We start from the raw sequence: 16,243 nt of genomic DNA, 5'->3' as shown, positions 1-16,243 counted from the left end.
TAATTATGTAAATTACTTAATGGTATGTTTTTGTGAGTGAAGTCCAAGTCATTTTAAAAATGGTTATGCTAACTCATGGTCTAGTTTCTGCGTTAAGACAGCAGTCACATCTGTCTTAAGGGAAGCAAAAACCTGAAGATAACTATGGTTTGTGTCCTTCAGACTGGTAGCATGCAAGATCTGTGAGTTTGTGTAAGGGAGGGTACCTGCAAGGATCTGACAAACAGATCTGCAAACAAGTCAATGAGTGCTACCTCCCTCTGCTTCTCCTCTTTAATCCGGCTGACCAACTTGACTCTGGAATACAGCTAATGCTCAATACTCAACACTGCAGGTGGAGTTTTGATATTAGAGATGCTGGCAGTTCCTGAGACAGGAGCCATTTCACATAGCTTGGCAACTGGCATTTGGCCATTCCAGATCTTTCATCTGACTACACCCCCACCCCCTCCACCCCACCCCACCCCCCCCCCCGGAAAAAAAAGACACAACACAACAAAAACATTACTTTTCTAATTAAGCAACTTTACAAATGTTAGATATTTTTAGCTGTAAGGGCAGCTTTTTGAGGCCTCAGATAAGCATATTATATTGGTGGTATTTTTCTGTGCAACTGGTTTTCTTGTTTGCTTATAAAAATATTCGAGAGTAGCGTTTTCTAGTCCTGTAGTTAATCTATAGTGTGTGTAAGTCTGCTGTCATCTCTGTCAGTAAGAGATGGATAGGGTCAAATATTTTGGTGGGGTTTTTTTACAAAATAAATGTAGGGTTAGGTAAAGAGTCTGGGAGGATTTTTGGTTTTTTAAGAAAACCATCACCAGAACAAATGTAACTGTCTGGATCACCCGTTCAAGTCAGCTTTCAAACAGATTTATTTCTGGTTCACTAGCATGCTTTATTTCTCATTTAATTTTCTGGCTGCTCATGTGTAAAAGAGCAGCACAAATACCAGGAAGATGGGACCCTTTCCCCAGGCCTAGAAGTAAGGAAAATGCACAGCAAAGGGCAGAAGAGCTGAAGACTAGCTCACAATCCCAGCTGTCCTGAGGGCATGTGTATGGTGGCTCCCTACCCGGGTCCATCACCAGATAGATCCAGTGGAGAGAAAGCAATTTTTCTAGCTGAGGGGGACACAAAGCAGAAACATGATTGGTGTTGACTGAGCTAGTACTGAAGGGGGAAACATTCAATCCTTTGCAGCTTCTCAGACTATTAAACAGCAATTAAAATAGCTCCCACCATGTAAAAACACATCATCAGATAAAAGGACATTCTGACTCATTATATATCCTTGCCAAGATCGTTTCTCAGGGTGTTCCAGTTTCTTGCTTGGGTCACAATGCTAAAACATTACTTGTATTCAAAATCTATGAGCCAGCTTCTCACTGGTTGAACAGACCCTTAAACACAGCTACTTATTAGAAGGATTTCTTCAAGCATTTGGTTTGACTGTTAAAAATAGCCTGTTTCTTTTGCACAGCCTCCCCAAAGCATAAACCCATCTTGTTGAAATCTGATTGTGAAAAACACCATTCCCATTTACCTGCTAGCAGTGGGATGCTTTCTGTGTGAGCTGGGTATAATAACACAGTGTTCCATTCATGTTGTTTCGTGATTTCATAGATTTGGCACTGTTGGCAGGCAGGCTGTGCCACGAGGTGTCTGTCTTGTCTTCCTGCCTGTTTCTTCCCAGGGGAGCGCTCCATTTTCATTTGCATAGGGTTTGTTTTAACCACTTGCACTGCAAATGCCCATGAGAGGGAGGCAGGAGCAGGGATATGTAAGTTAATGTTTACACCTCCCTCAAAACGCTCCAATCCCAGATTGCCCTGCGCTGCTCCCAGGATCAAAGCAAGCAGAGGGTTTCACCAGTTTAGACAATAGAGAGGACAGGTGTATCCTCCTCTGCTCTCTCAAAGGCTGAATTGAGGTGCAGAGGTCCAGCCCTTCCTCCACTGGGAGTCTCTTTCTCCTTCCCTTTGTGGAAATAAATGTGATCTTCCTTGAGAAGGGAGTATCTGCAGCTCCTCCTCAAGAGACAAGAGCTAAGAAGGGGTTACGTGCTTATGTTATATTTTGTTGAGACTACTTTTAAATAAAACAAAAAAAGTTTTGTTGGAGGGCATACGTGATTAGACCCAAAAGTGTTCTGAAGAACTCACAGTTTCAATTAAACTCGCCTGTTCAGGATGTAATTTCTTGGCCAAACCAAGAGAAAGAACTGCTCCAAAGCAGCCAGAGGGTCAGAGAACCCACCTGGGATGTGAGACCCCCAACAGCAACCTATGCTCCAGCTACATCAGGTGGGGCTCTCACATGCCACTCTGCCACTAACTGCAATGTATTCATTTTCTCAAACCACATCTCCAGCTGTCAGTTCCTCTTTCTGAGCTAAGAACTGAAACTGGAGTTTGTAAAACACTTCTCACAGCTTGACAGGCACTTGCAGACACTCCTGACTGGTAGTGATGGGCTCCTTTTGCTCCTATTATAAATTTTCCCTGCTTTCACTCTGTTATTTTCTTTGGTAAGCTCAGTCTAAATGTATAGTTACACTCATTCTGGCTGTGCAGTTGAACAAGTGTTGGCTTCCCTGTTCTGATAAGAAAGAAGAGCATTGTTTGATATTAAACAGTACATTGTTTTGGTGCTTTTGCTGCTTGTGAGAGTAAGGACATCAGAAAAAAAGCCCTGTAATGGAATAATAAACACACTGGGTTTTTCCTTCACTGAAATAAATCCACAGTAGTGGGCAGTACAGTAACTGTCAGGGGTTTCCAAACCACCAGGCAGACAACTAGTGGGATTGTTCCCTTACACACCCACCAACTCTTTAGATTTATTTATGCCTGTCCTAGGTGTTTCTTCCTTGTTTTATTAGAAGGCCAGCTCTTCCTGAATACGCCTCCTGTTGCCTGAAAACTGAACACTGTTATAAAGAGCGACTGAAAGATGGAAAAAGATAAGAGAAGAACAATTTCTCCTTCAAACCATTTCTTCTGTGCACTGTCATCTTTCTAGAGAAGGAGAAAAGGAAGGAAAGCAGCTCTCTCTGGAGACAATACTTCTACTAATGTACTGAAACCAGCAAAACCAGCAGCCAGGATTTTCCATACATGCCCTCCCTTTTCATGAGTGGAAAAATCAAATTTTTCTCACTCTGCTGTAGGTTACTCTTTCAGATGTTTTCATTACTTCTGTGACATTCCAGTAGCTTTATATTATTATCTGTGGTGCACTTAGGGAAGCCTTGGCAGGAGGTTAGACTAGATGATCTCCAGAGGTCCTTTCCAGCCCTAACGATTCTGTGACTCTGTGAAGCCTGTTTGGTGGTTTTGAAGACAGGAGGACTGGTTTAGGGTCTAGGTTAATTAAAAAGTGCCGTATGTTTAAAGGAATGGAAGTAGTTTCAGAAACTGGCAGCGTAGTTTCAGAAACTCGATTTTTACTTAGGATTAGAAAGTAACTGTGTACTTTTTGCGTAATTTTGATGACGTTTCTGTGAGTTGGGCAATATAATGATTAAAGTTTGCATCTGGAAGACAGAACTGCTTTTTAATATGTTGTTGTTTTAAGACATGGGTGTTTAAAGTCAGACCTCCCCAGGACAGTATCTAGGCACTTACACAGGCTTCAAAGGCTCTTGAGCATGCTTAGCTCCTACTTATCTCTGTGTGAATTTGACAGACAAGGACTGGAGGATTTAACATCGTTATAACCAGCTGATCTATGAATAGCAGAACTTATTAAGTCTGGTTTTCTACAGTATCACCACAGGAATGCAGGGCAATTCCAGCTCCATTCTGTGTCCCCAGCTCCTCCCCCCCTCCCACAGTTTGCACTCATCCCTTCCTCCTCTCTGCATCCCCTTCCTGCAGGTGGGGTGGCTGCTGGGGACACGGGTGCCCTCACCCACAGGCTGTACAGCCCTGCTGGCACTGCTTCTCAGGGTGGGGAAGAGCTGGGCTCTAACTGCCCTGACTCAGTCATACAAATTCAATCTCTCTGAGTAGCCCTGGCTTCCCTAAAGCTGTGTGAGCTCTGGGACATCCTTCCATCTGTGTGCTGCAGCTGGGCAGCAGGTCCACAAGTGGTGAACAGAGTGAACAAGGACACTGCTTCAGTTTGTTCGCCTGGGGTGGGGCGAGCGGCCATTTTTAGGAAACCAGGCTGGGAACACCACACATTCAGCAGAACCAGGAAGAGTGTACAAGTGCTAGGATGTGCAAACAGGGAAATGAACTCTCAGGCAATGACAATGAGTCTATTTACTGCTTGTTTGCACAAGTTACAGCAGCAGATGCTGTTTGTCTTCTGTGCTGAAATGCACTCCCTCCCCTTCCAAATTTTACAGTGGGAGCTTTTTGTCTCACAGCAGATTTAGTTCTGGAGCACCAGTGGTAGGCTGGAGTGGTTTTAGCCATTTAACTGTGAGCTACTGCTGGACTTCGTTCACATCAAAGTGCTGACCTTTGGCCAGCAGGAGAGAAGCTGGTTGCTCTTGGCAAGGCACGATCACAGTGTACCCAGGGAGGAACCTTTTGTAAGGTGCCCTTTAATCAGCATTAGATTGCATTAGGGGTTGTAATGATTTAGGTTCCCTTGATAGTTTCAGTAGAAGAGCATCTGAAACCGCAGGGTCTGTCCTGCTGTTTCTCTGTGACCTACGAAGTGCCAGGCTGAGGTCCTGAAGCAGTGACTGATGCTGGGGACACAACAGCGACAGTAGTACCAGGCACACGATGGCTTAGCCCGCTGCTGCTGGCCAGCTGAGGAGCAACCTGTAGGTTAGTAACCATCACCTGCGGCAGCATTACGGTCATGGTTGTATTTCCTATACTATTCAGAAGGGATGAAGGCTGTGTCGGAGGGAGCCTGGTCAGTGGGGCACCTGTTTCAGCTTCCTGGGCAGTAGTAGATACCCTAAAACACATTGTAAGTGTTCATAGAGGAGGTGGTTATAGAAAATCCTTGTTTCAGAGAAATCTGTTTTCCTAGTTACTAGATGCAAGACACTGTCATATGCTTTAGATAGGAAGTTTGTTTCTTTTGTGAAGAGGGCTGTGATCTGAGTATAAGTGAATATCTCTGTTAGAAATAGGCAGCCACTGGAGTGGAGCCTCTGGTTCTTCCAGGTTGCAAGAGCCCTCCTGCACTGCAGAGGTGTACAGAGTATGCCCAAAAAATGGCATGCTGTACTTCCCAATTGCTCTTTTAACATTGTGTTTAATCTTCTAAGTTGATCAATAACAAACCAAAAGCAACCTTTTACATGTATAAAATGGTCTTTCGGGGAGTGAACGCACAAACTCAAAATACTACGTTTTTTCCTCTCTGAAATGACATAGCTTAGTGACTGCAGAAGGAACTACTTTATTTTTTCTCTTAGCATCATCAGTATACTTAGGAAATTACATGCAAGGCAATTTTAATCCGCTTTGGTTTCATTTTTAACAATAATTGTTCCCAAGAGAATTGAAGTTACTAAAGAAAAGTAGTCCAAAGCCTCAGTATAACCTTGCTACTTTTCATCAGTCTTGTGGCTTATCTTCAGAGAAAGATTTTGCTTCATTTTCAAAAGCCAAGGATCAAAACCAAGGGAACATCACCACCTGATGACTTTATTTGTCTATTCTGGGGCACACTGTCTCATATGTACCACCAGTTTCATGCCATGAAACATATAGAAAGTCAAATTAAACCCCTGATGTAACATTGCTGATGTCAAACACGATGATGTGGCATCAAGAGTGAGTTGGCTTCATTCAGATAAACTCATACACAATAAAATTTCAACCATCTCTTCACACTCACCCCTAAATATAAACAAATAATTCCTTCTACAGATAGAAAATTCAAACCTCGAGATTTGTAGGTCTAAGGACAGGTGACAACCTGGTTGTTGCCACATTAATCTGTGTACCAGACAGCAGTATATTATGTTTTCATATTCAGAGATTCTGTGCTAAATCATGTACTGGTGAATCAGATGGGGCAGGACTGGGACAAGCTGCGCAAAAATGTCTTCCTTTTTCTTTCAGAATAATCTCCAGCAATGTATCAGGAAGGGGAACATTCCTAAACACAGGTTTCTACTTACCTCCAGTGGTGCTCTGAAGATGACACAAAACCCTAGAAATGACAAATTTCAACCATTTTAGATGCACTGAGACTGGAGAAGGTTTTTCTCTATATATTTGATATTGTGCTTACCTTTAAATGCAACCTGTATGCATTCCCACCAATTAAATGTGCTTTTTTCAGTTTACCTTGCATGTTTTTGAGAAGGGCAAAGTCATTGACCTTTTAAAGCTCCTGTGAAGATTTTAACTGTGTGGGTTTGTGTTTGGTTTTGATTTTTAAAGAGGGGAGTATCTATGCAGGGTTGTGGTCATTTGTCACCTGGTTAACCCCCTGACAAGCTGCAATTTCCTGTTTAATTGCTGATGCCTCCTTGCAAACAGCTAAGGTCTCAGGTGCATGGTGAGCATTATTTCTGCCCAAAACCTGAGGACAGTAGTTCACATCAGTTACATCTCTGCTAACAAATAAACTGTGCTGAGGTCTCTTCCCTGCACCCAGAGGCAGCACAGCAGACAATCTTTTTCCAAAGTCTCCTCCTTCCCCTCAAAGCAAGGTGGACTTGCCCACAGTGCCTACCCTGGGCAGTTCCAGGGTCTACATACATCCAGCCTTGCAGAAGAGCAGAAATATGAGAGATAAACAGGCAGAGCTGAGAGCGTGGACATTGCCCAGAAGAGCTCATTCTATGTCCCCAACTCCTCCATTAGCCAAAGTAAAGGATCTGCCTGTCTCAGACCCTTTTCATGCAGCTTCTGAGTTTGAACTTAAGGGTTTGGTTACTGTCAGTTTAGAAATGTCCTGAAAATATGAACCTTCTTCTAGAGGCAGGAAGTGTAGAGCTTAGGTTCATTCTGAATGAGACAAATCATCACTCATGTGTTTTTAGTGGCTCAAGAGCAGCAGATCCTAGGTCACTGTAGAAACATTTTTTTTTTTAACTGAGTAAGGGAAAGAGCAATTTAACTAAAGGATTTAATATCACAGCCATTCAGACCATTCTCCTCATTCCTAAATGTTTCAGCTGTTATTGATATCACAGACACTTTGTCTGGTTTATCTTGTGAAATATCTGTAGAGGTAAGTTATGTAAACAGCACTTTGAGGTCTTTCTTTAAGAGAGAAGTGTCTTACAGCAGATATGTAGTCCTGCAAAAAAAGCACCTTCCTGTGATTGATGAGAGAGCTGCCCATTAACACAGCCCTTGAGCACTTTCCTTAGGCTGGCTCTAGCCCTTGGGGGTGACCTGTGGCGGCTCTGGCAGTAAGGGAGATGATGCCCAAGAGCCCCACACCAGCGGTGGGCTCTGGTCCAGGTGCAGTCGTGGAGGTGAAAGTGCTTTTTTACTATTTGTGTTTGGTTACAGTGGGTGGTTTTAACACAGGGTTGCAAAATTCATACTAAGAACCACTTGTGTTACACTTGTGTTTCTGCACCGTGCAAGTGGCTCAGTACAGACATAGCTCTAGGGCTTTCCTGTGCTGTAGATAATTGGTGGTGCTGTTCTGGCTGCTGAGAAGAAAGCCCAGCTGAAGGCAGGTTTGCAGCCCAAAGCCCGCCTGCTAGTAGAGAGACCAACAGTGGAAAGGAGCAAGACAGGATGCAAACGCTGTGAACGGAGGGGGAATGGAGCGCTGGTTGAGGTTAGGTAGGGCAAGAGTATGTGACAGCATGGGCAAATCCACGCTGGGCATGAGAACAAAGTACACCATGCAAGGCAGGGAATGGGCCAAGAGGTGTGACCCTGCTCCTGATCCATGGCAGCACACACTACCAACAGGTGACTCAGTCGCAGCAGCTTTTTACCATGTGAAGTCCTGTCCCAGGTACTCTGGCAGCACAGGATGGCATAAAGCCTGGTCTGTTTAAACAGACTTCTTTGGTAATGATGCCTTCTCTGTGCATGGCAGTTCAGACTCTGCCGAGACCATCAAAAACTGCTTTGTCTAATCCTGACAATAAATCAGGGTTCTGAGACCTGGAAGCTGTGAACGTGTAATAAAATGTAAGAGACACCTGAGTTAATGGATACAGTAAAGTCCTCTGCAGCTCATTCAGACTCCTCTAGTCTAAATTTTTCCTTCATGTTACTGGAAGACAGAAGAATAAATTTGTCTTCCTGAAGGAAACAGTCAGTTCCCTTAACCTATAACTTCTTTTTGCAAACAATTTCCAAGTGATGCTTACTGTATTATTTTCAGTAGGACATTAAAGACTAAAATAGAAAAGCTTATGACCTAAGCAGAGGTGACGCCTGTTGGCTGGAGGAAAAGCTGTTTACTTAATATTCTCATATTCTACTGCGACCTGTAAAAGGGCAGAGCAATTTCTGGAAGAGAGAGGAAATGAGGATTATGTGTGCTAACCATGCTCACTTTCATACCTTGGTTCTGGAAGCCTCCTGTAAATATAAGTATGAAGGTTTTTATCTTCCCACTTGTGAACATGTGTCATGAAACCCTGTGATGCCCTCCTTCTCAAAAAGGCCCTAGAGAGAACAAATGAGAATGTTATTTGCTGGGAACCTTTTAATTACCAAAATTGGTTGGCACATGCTTGGCCTGTGCTGGCTAGATATCCCTGCTAGCCACAGGAGGTGGCCACCAGGTGCCTTTCAGTGACCCATGGAGGTCACACTACAGGCTGTACCTCCCTCCTTGATTCTTCCAGTACCTTCAGCCTCTTGTACGTGCAGCAGTAAAATTCACTGGCTGCAAAACTTATATAAACTTATAGAGTAATAATTTGGTATTGCACACTCTGATCTCTCTGGATGCTTCAGTAAGCTCCTTGGTGTTACAGAAAGGCTCTTACCTACCATTGTGAAATCTCATTAGCTTGTCTAGAGCAGGAGTTGTGTTGTGGCACTAGATTTAGCAAGCTTCAAAGGAAATCTTTCCTTGCTTTCCCATGTATTAGCTCAATGCTGCTGATTTGACAAATGCTTTAAGGCAGCAACGCTGGCAGAAGGACCGGTCCCATCTTCTCCTTCCCTTCTGCCCATGCAGGTATTCAGGTGGCGTCTGTGCATGGTGCAGCTGCACAAATTCTCGTGGCAGCACAAGTGATGACTGTGGGAAGGATAGAGCAGGACCTGATGCTGGCAGCACCGGTTTTATGTGTCTATGAGACTGTAATGTGAAACACTGGTCTTGAGCAGCCACATCAGGATAGTGAGGGCCAAACCTTTTCCCCTTAGAGTGTTTTATTTGCCCAGGGGCTGAGGAACAATCATCATATTAACCTCCCTTGTGGATATGTCTGTCCAGAACCCACCCTGTATTTATTTCAACTGAAAGCAAACATGCCACAGAAATGTAATGGCTGTGGCTATATAAAAAAATCTTTGGGCTTTGCTGGTTTCCTTCTTTTTTTATGTGCTAATTAAAATCTATTGCACTCCATGGGGTTATTCAGTATCTGTCTTCTTACATTTTGGAACCTAAAACCTGCTTTCAGGTTTAAATGAAAGCACAGAACAGCACATGGGAAAACTGAGCCTACTCACCAGGGTGATCCTCTGTGCTGATTTTTATTGAAGAATGATAATTCAAGTGTTTGATGAAAATAAAACAAAATCTTTGTCTAGTGACTGTTCAGGTTATCAGGGCAACTCTCACTGCCCATGAACCAGAGAAGCCTAAGTTTAAAAAACAGGGGAAAGCCCAAGGTGTCCTTGGCCAAATTTCCCGCTAGTGGCATTACACCTTCTGGGCTGTGAATTTGTTCTCTCTATGCTGGGATGGAGGATGTGCCTGGGGTTGGCAAAGCTGAAGGGGAATCCACCTTTGCAAGGGTGTTTGCTGGGAATCCTCTCTGATGTGGCAAGATAAAGAAAGGTCAGAGCACTGACGTAGGTTATGCATTGAAAGGGCTTTGGTGTGAGAGTACTTGAAAGCTGTTGTCTCAAAGTGTCTACCTGAATACTTCTGAAAATCTCTTGAGATGATACAGTGATTCTATTTTGAGACATACAATTATATGTGTTTGTTGTATGCTATCCACTGAAAAAAATCCAGAAGGGTTATGGTACCTGTTACAGACTGTGGGTTCTCTGAAGGATGCCCCCACGTTTTGGTCTGCAGTATCTTAAGTCAGGAAATGACAAACTGTGCTGTATTAACTCACATTGTGTAATAACAGGTATAAAATAACATGTTATTCATTTAAATAAAGTGGTGTTGTCCCTTAAAACATTCAAATAGGCAATAAAATTGTTCTACAAACATGTGGGAACCTGTTCCACCAAACACGAAGTGGTTTTGTTAAAAAGAGAAGGGAAAGAAATAAAAGAAAGAAAGGGCTCCCTGTTACAATATGAGATCCTATTTTTTGTGACTGCATTTTGGCTGAGGACAGGCTTATGTGTGAATATACTGATAAACCATGAAGACTTTCTGAGACTGAGATTGGAGACCTTGCAGGTCACTCTTAAATTCATGTGTCCTTTCAACAAAAAATTTTACTTTGCACATTCCCTTCTTATTCTACTACAGTCTCTCAGTAGCTTTTGCAGACCAAAAATAACTATAAAAGCCAACCCACCACTCACTTCTTACTTTCCCTTCTCCTTTTTCTTGCTCATGTGCCTGATACAATGCTAAGCTGCCACCCTGAAATATATCCTGAAAGCCTATTTCTTACCATGACCATGAAAAATCCTCACTCTTATCCAGATAATGACACTACCCCAGTAAAATGCTGAACCCGTGGTCAGCCTTTAGATCTCCCAGAGCATTTGGGGCTGATCTTTCTAAAAATCTCAGAAAGTAGATCCAATGCTTTGTTACTGCATGTGACTGCATCAAGAAGCCCAGTGCACCCGATCAGCAGAGGTCAGATTGTGCGTCTTCTAGAACAAACAGCCAAGGGGAAACTCACCGTCTCCTTTCTGAGTCAGGGAGAAGGTCCCCATCGAACAGGCATTTCAGTATTTCTCAATATTTCCCCTCAAATTTCCAGACTTTTCTATCGCTGTATTCAGTAGAATGATTATTTAGGAAAAACCTTTCAGATGTAATCCCACTACAGGAAAAATAAAATGAAATGGAAGGTCTATGGGAAACACAGGCATGGACTGGTCTGAATGGACTCTTCTCTGCATTGTTCCCTTTCACTGCTCTTAGGATTTGGCCTCTGCTTAGCTGTCAATCATCAAAAATAGGAGCCAACTAAATATTTATGGTATTATTGTAACAGAAGGTGACACTTCATTATCATTGTAGTCAAACCGTACGTTAGGAGAAGACGTCTTTATATCCTCTGCACCAGAGCAGTGGATGCTGTATTAGGAGAGGAACACACGTGTGTACAGAATCCATCCTCCTTGCTGCTTAGATGGCTCTGCCCTTAACACTTTTCCACTCTGCTTTAGATGTACTCCTCTAAAGATGCCAGTCATCATAAAGAGACATATAAAAAGTCATGTAATTGTCACGAACATGGTGTGTTTGCAGCCTAAGGGAAGTAGGTGTCCAACGCCAGGGAAAGCTGGGGGACGCACTTGCAGAATTCTGCCCAATTTTCTGAAGTTCCCTATAAACCCACAGCCTTCAGGAAAAATAGTATTTTTTCAGATTCTCATGTTGGCCATACTAACACCTCGGAATACCCTGCAGCAGCTTCAACTGCTGATGTTCATTGCTTTACACTGTAATGGGGATGTAACTTGGAAACTAGTAACAAGCTGGAACTAAAAGTGAAAGTATAAAATGAAGGTCAAGGGTTTGAGCAGCCTCTCTACGTGATCCTAATTAACATGCTGTACTGAAGAGCCTTCTAAAAATGAGCCTGTATGCTCACTAGCATTGGCACTTTTTCATTCCACTTACACCAGAATAGTCTTCCCTGTGTATTCAAGCACATGCACAATTGTAGCTCACAGGATTCACTTTACAATGCTTATAGTTAAAAGTTTAATTTGTTTTCCAACAGGAAAAAATAAAGAGAAGGATACTGACTAAAAAATCAGTTAAGCTGGTGGATGGGAATTTTGTCAGCTTATACTAGCGAAATATTTTATACTCACTTCCCTATGTATAGATCAGTGGGATTGAGGAATAAGTCTGATTTTGGCAGAACCTCTTAGATTTTATCCACAGATTTGAGACTGATTCCTTCCATAGTCTTGGGCAAACCACTAGATTTCCATGCTACAGTTTCTCTCCCTGGACAGCAGTTACCTTCTTCTCTGCAGATAACAAGACAACTGCAGCTCTTGTAGCTAGTGAGTTAACATTTGCAGAGTTCTGAAGATGAAAGGCTTGCACAGTAGACTTGGGCTACAGGCATTCTGGGACCAGGATCTGGGCTGCAGGTGTGTTTGTACAGTGCCTAACACATTGTGGCCACAGTACTGTGGATAAACAAGTATAAAAAGCCAGAACAGAGCAGTTGCAGTCACCCTTTGGGTTTGCAGTATAAGTAGAACAGGTATCCTTCCTGTTCACTCTCAGAAACCACCATAAAGATGCTTGTTTTGCCATTCTTTACCATCTTCCACATTTATGTCTCTCACTTGGAGTCTTCTTGTTTTAGAGCTCTTATCTCTACACACATTGACTCTCTTACCCCTCTTCTCTATTGTCCAGCCTCTGACTCTGCAGTACAGGGATATCTGCCCAGATTAAAGCACACAGTGGGTAAGAACAAACTGTTATGTAGGGTTGTTTGAAACAAGCTGACATTGTTTCCTCTGCAGAATCCACCCCTATGCATGGTTTGCCATTGAAAGGTTAAGACACTTCTCCTTTCACACAGGGATGCCCTGAGGTTGCTGCCTCTGTGCCAGAGATTTGGGCCAAAATTTACTTTTTGGAAAAATGAGAAAGAAGATAGGAAGGTTTATTGCCAGTGAAAAAAGAAACAAACAAACAGAAAAACAAAACCAAGCACAAACCCCAAAACAACTAGGAAAGGACTAAAAGCTGTAGTTGTTTTGCTTCTGCAATATGATGTTTGCTTTTCACCTTCTCCTTTCCCAGAAGTGAGCCGTCTCTCAAGGTATGCCCTGCTCCCTCTTCTCCTGCCGGCTGGTCATGCACATTGCTCTCCAGTCAGGCAAATCCATCATCCAAAGAGTGTTTCAGTGCAGTTCCTCCTCTTGGCTGCTCGAGAAGGTGTGTTGTTTGCTTTGCCTAAGTGCTCCCAGGGCCTCATGCTCCGTTGTTATGTACAGACCATTTCTGCTGTCATGAATCATGTTTTACCACCCCTGTGCTTTTACTTCTGCACCAGGCTCTTTTCTTCCTTTCAAGCAAACACGTTTGAGTTTCCGTGTTTGCTGCTGGAACCGTGCACGCCGGGTACATGGCACAGGCTGAGTTATTCCTACCATCCTGTCGATGATGAGATCCGTAAACCTACCTCTAACTGCAAAAGCTGCAGACCGTTTTTTTTCTTACAACCAAAAGTAAATTGTTTCAGCACAACCTGAAATAATTTATCCAGGTGCATATAAAGGAAAAAGAAAATCCCTGAAAAAACCTCATGCTGTCAAGCAAAATATGCCCTTATCTTATCTGTTGTGAGTAACTCAAGCTATTTGCACAACGCCTTGTGCTAGGAAGGAGTTGTTTGTACATGTTTCACTCCCTTTTTTCCAAGTTTTGAATTTTGAATGAAATCGTCTTCTTCAGATTCCTCCTCCTGCAAAAATGTCATGGTTTCTCTTTCCTATGCTTCCCTGAAGGCTGGACCCAGCCCTCCTCCAAAGATCCCCTCCTTGCAGATGGTTTTCTATTAATCTTCAAACCACTCTGGAGAGCTCTCTGCATCTGGCAGTGCTAACATCCCCTCTCCCTCCTGTCCCACCCACTTAGCCTCAGCCTAAGAGCCCTTAACAAATGACTCCCAAGGAATTTAAATGGCTAACGCTCGCTGGCCAATAAAGAGATGCATAAACTGTATAACCAGGTTACACGGTTCTTGCCATTAGGAAGAAAGGTTGCTCAGGTAAAGGCGTGAGTCCTCTTAATCTGTCGCACTTCGATCGTGGGACTGGAGAGGTAAGGGAAATCTTGTTTGCTCTTTAGGGCTTTTTATCTGATTTTCATTTATCAGGGATTTGAGACCAAAAGAATGTCATTGTCTAGGTTTCGAGTTCAGGTTTTGCCGTTCTTTAGAGGGTCCTAAAGAGTTGTTTGAGAAGGAAGCAATTCCTTTTAAGCTTGAACTATGAGCTCAATATGTGAATATCTAAAAGATTTTGCATAGCAAATAGCAAAGTGAATGTTAGAACAGTGAAAACTGAACGGCTGGTATTTTAGACAGAGGAGAACAAACTGGTGTCTCTGAGATATTTTTTCTACTGTGTTAAATTAATGAAGTGAAAGGTAGCCATTTGCAATCGTCTGACATTATGTTTTCAATCGGTCTGTCTCTGCCATCATCTGTTTGTGCTTCCTCATATTTTGTTCTGCGTTTTCAAGAAATTAACATAAAATCATGCTTTACAAGTGGGTTATCAGCTTTAGGTACAGACTGAAGGTGGCTAGAAAGGTTGAGCAGGCAGAGTATATATTCAAGTATTATTAATACGAATGAATCTATATAACTCATCTACATATAGCAAATTTGATAGCATTTTAAGAAAATCAAGTTCTGATATTATTCTGTTCATATTCTACTTAAGCAACATGTGAAACATTTAAGGCTTGACACAGGACACATGACATTAATCTGCTCACCCTTATTTACTTGTTCATTTATTGCTTTGTTGGGATCAGTGCTGATAATAATAGTGAAGTTTGAACTTCAACCTGGACAAAATCAGTTGAATCTAAAACCTTTTTTTTTTAAAGAAAAGAAATGTAGTTGTTGTGAGTAAGGTTCAATTGTTGGACAAGATGAGCTCCAGAGGTCCCTTCCAACCCTAACAATTCTGTGATTCTGTGTGATTCTGTGATTAAAATCAAAGATGAAATTGTCCATTCACATGTGGAGCATACACAGCAGTTGTGACAGTTGTGTCTTGTTCTGAGCTAGGTGGGACTGATGCCATGCACCAAAATGTGTGTGTGAAGTGCTCCTTCACCCTTTGCACACCCAGGCTTGACATGGATGACAGCCATTGCTAGGAGCATGTGAGGGATGTCACAGCAAAACATTGCTACCATCCCTTGCAATGCTCCATGGCCTGACAGGCTGGGTTGCAGAAAGGGCACCTTTTTCAGTCATATTATTGCAGCTGATCTCTGAAGGCCTTCGCCACAGTGGCGCATGCTGGTGTTAGCTGATGATGTCGAACCAAAGACCTTGCCAGTGTCTGAAAGAGTCAAGAGAGGTTTTTAATTGCATTAAGATGGTTAATCTGACAGAACTTCAAAACATGTCCTTTCTGCTCATCAAGACAAGGCCGTACGACTGCCTGTCAGGAGCTTGTTGTAATGTTGTTGGTTTGATTATTTTTCCATGGGTTTCTCATATAGCTCCCCACTGCATAACTGAGATTAGATAATGTGTAGGATAAAAATAAAGTTAACAAAGGAGGAGCCATTTTGTTACTCTCTTTAATGATTTCTATTCAGTTCTGCATTTCAGCTCCATTCTTTGCTGAAGAAATTATATTGAATCAAATGTTGCTTCTCTTCTTTCATCAGCTTTTCATTTAGGAAAAGAATACCCTAGTTAAGGTCAACAAAAACTGAATTTCAAACGACATCTGTCTCAAATCCCACTCCTTTTCTGAAGCATACAGAAATTTCATTTCTAAACCCTAGGTATTTCTAACCGAGCTGTAATTACACTAAACTTGAACTGTCTTGAATTAACCCAGCATAGGAATGGTGCCGCCTGAGAGAGTCCCTGCCTTGGTTAAACTTTTTTTTTTCTTTTTAATTTATAATATTAACCCTGGACACAGGTAACGAGTACTGGAAATCTCTTCCTTGTACTTGTAAAGGTTGTTTCTCAATTTCAATCTGAGGTTCAAAGGTTTGTACAAACTTCTTAGATCAGAGGTCGGGTACAAATTGCTGCACTTTGCAGCTCCTTTCTGCCGATATGACAGAATTTCGCAGCAAAGATGACTGCCTTTCACCCCCCTCTCCTCCTTGCACAGGGAACACCAGGCAGTTAAAAGCGTGACATGTACAAGTCAGCCATTGGTACCTGAGTTTAATAAATAACTAACTGGGTTTCAGTGGTGCAAGGTGCATATTA

General features: G+C 42.5%; 1 protein-coding gene across 8 annotated transcripts in view; it reads left to right on the top strand.

The window, feature by feature from the left end:
• Positions 1–16,243, top strand: part of RBM47 (RNA binding motif protein 47) — an 81,732-nt gene that overhangs the window by 46,017 nt on the left and 19,472 nt on the right. Inside the window, exon 1 of one of the 8 annotated variants that reach the window (XM_062642496.1) lies at positions 4,630–4,787. The exons of 6 other annotated variants lie outside the window; for them this stretch is intronic. The gene's annotated coding sequence lies outside the window, so the exon portion shown is untranslated. Of the gene's footprint in view, positions 1–4,629; positions 4,788–13,932; positions 14,089–16,243 lie in introns of those variants that run through there. One more of the 8 variants, XM_062642493.1, reaches the window with a different exon arrangement.

This window comes from Pezoporus occidentalis, unplaced genomic scaffold, assembly GCF_034315485.1.
Source record: "Pezoporus occidentalis ecotype Australia unplaced genomic scaffold, CSIRO_AGI_Poc_V1 ctg71, whole genome shotgun sequence".
In the NCBI taxonomy this organism is placed as follows: domain Eukaryota; kingdom Metazoa; phylum Chordata; class Aves; order Psittaciformes; family Psittacidae; genus Pezoporus; species Pezoporus occidentalis.
Note: the sequence above shows the minus strand (reverse complement) of the source record. Positions and strands in the feature narration are given on the sequence as shown.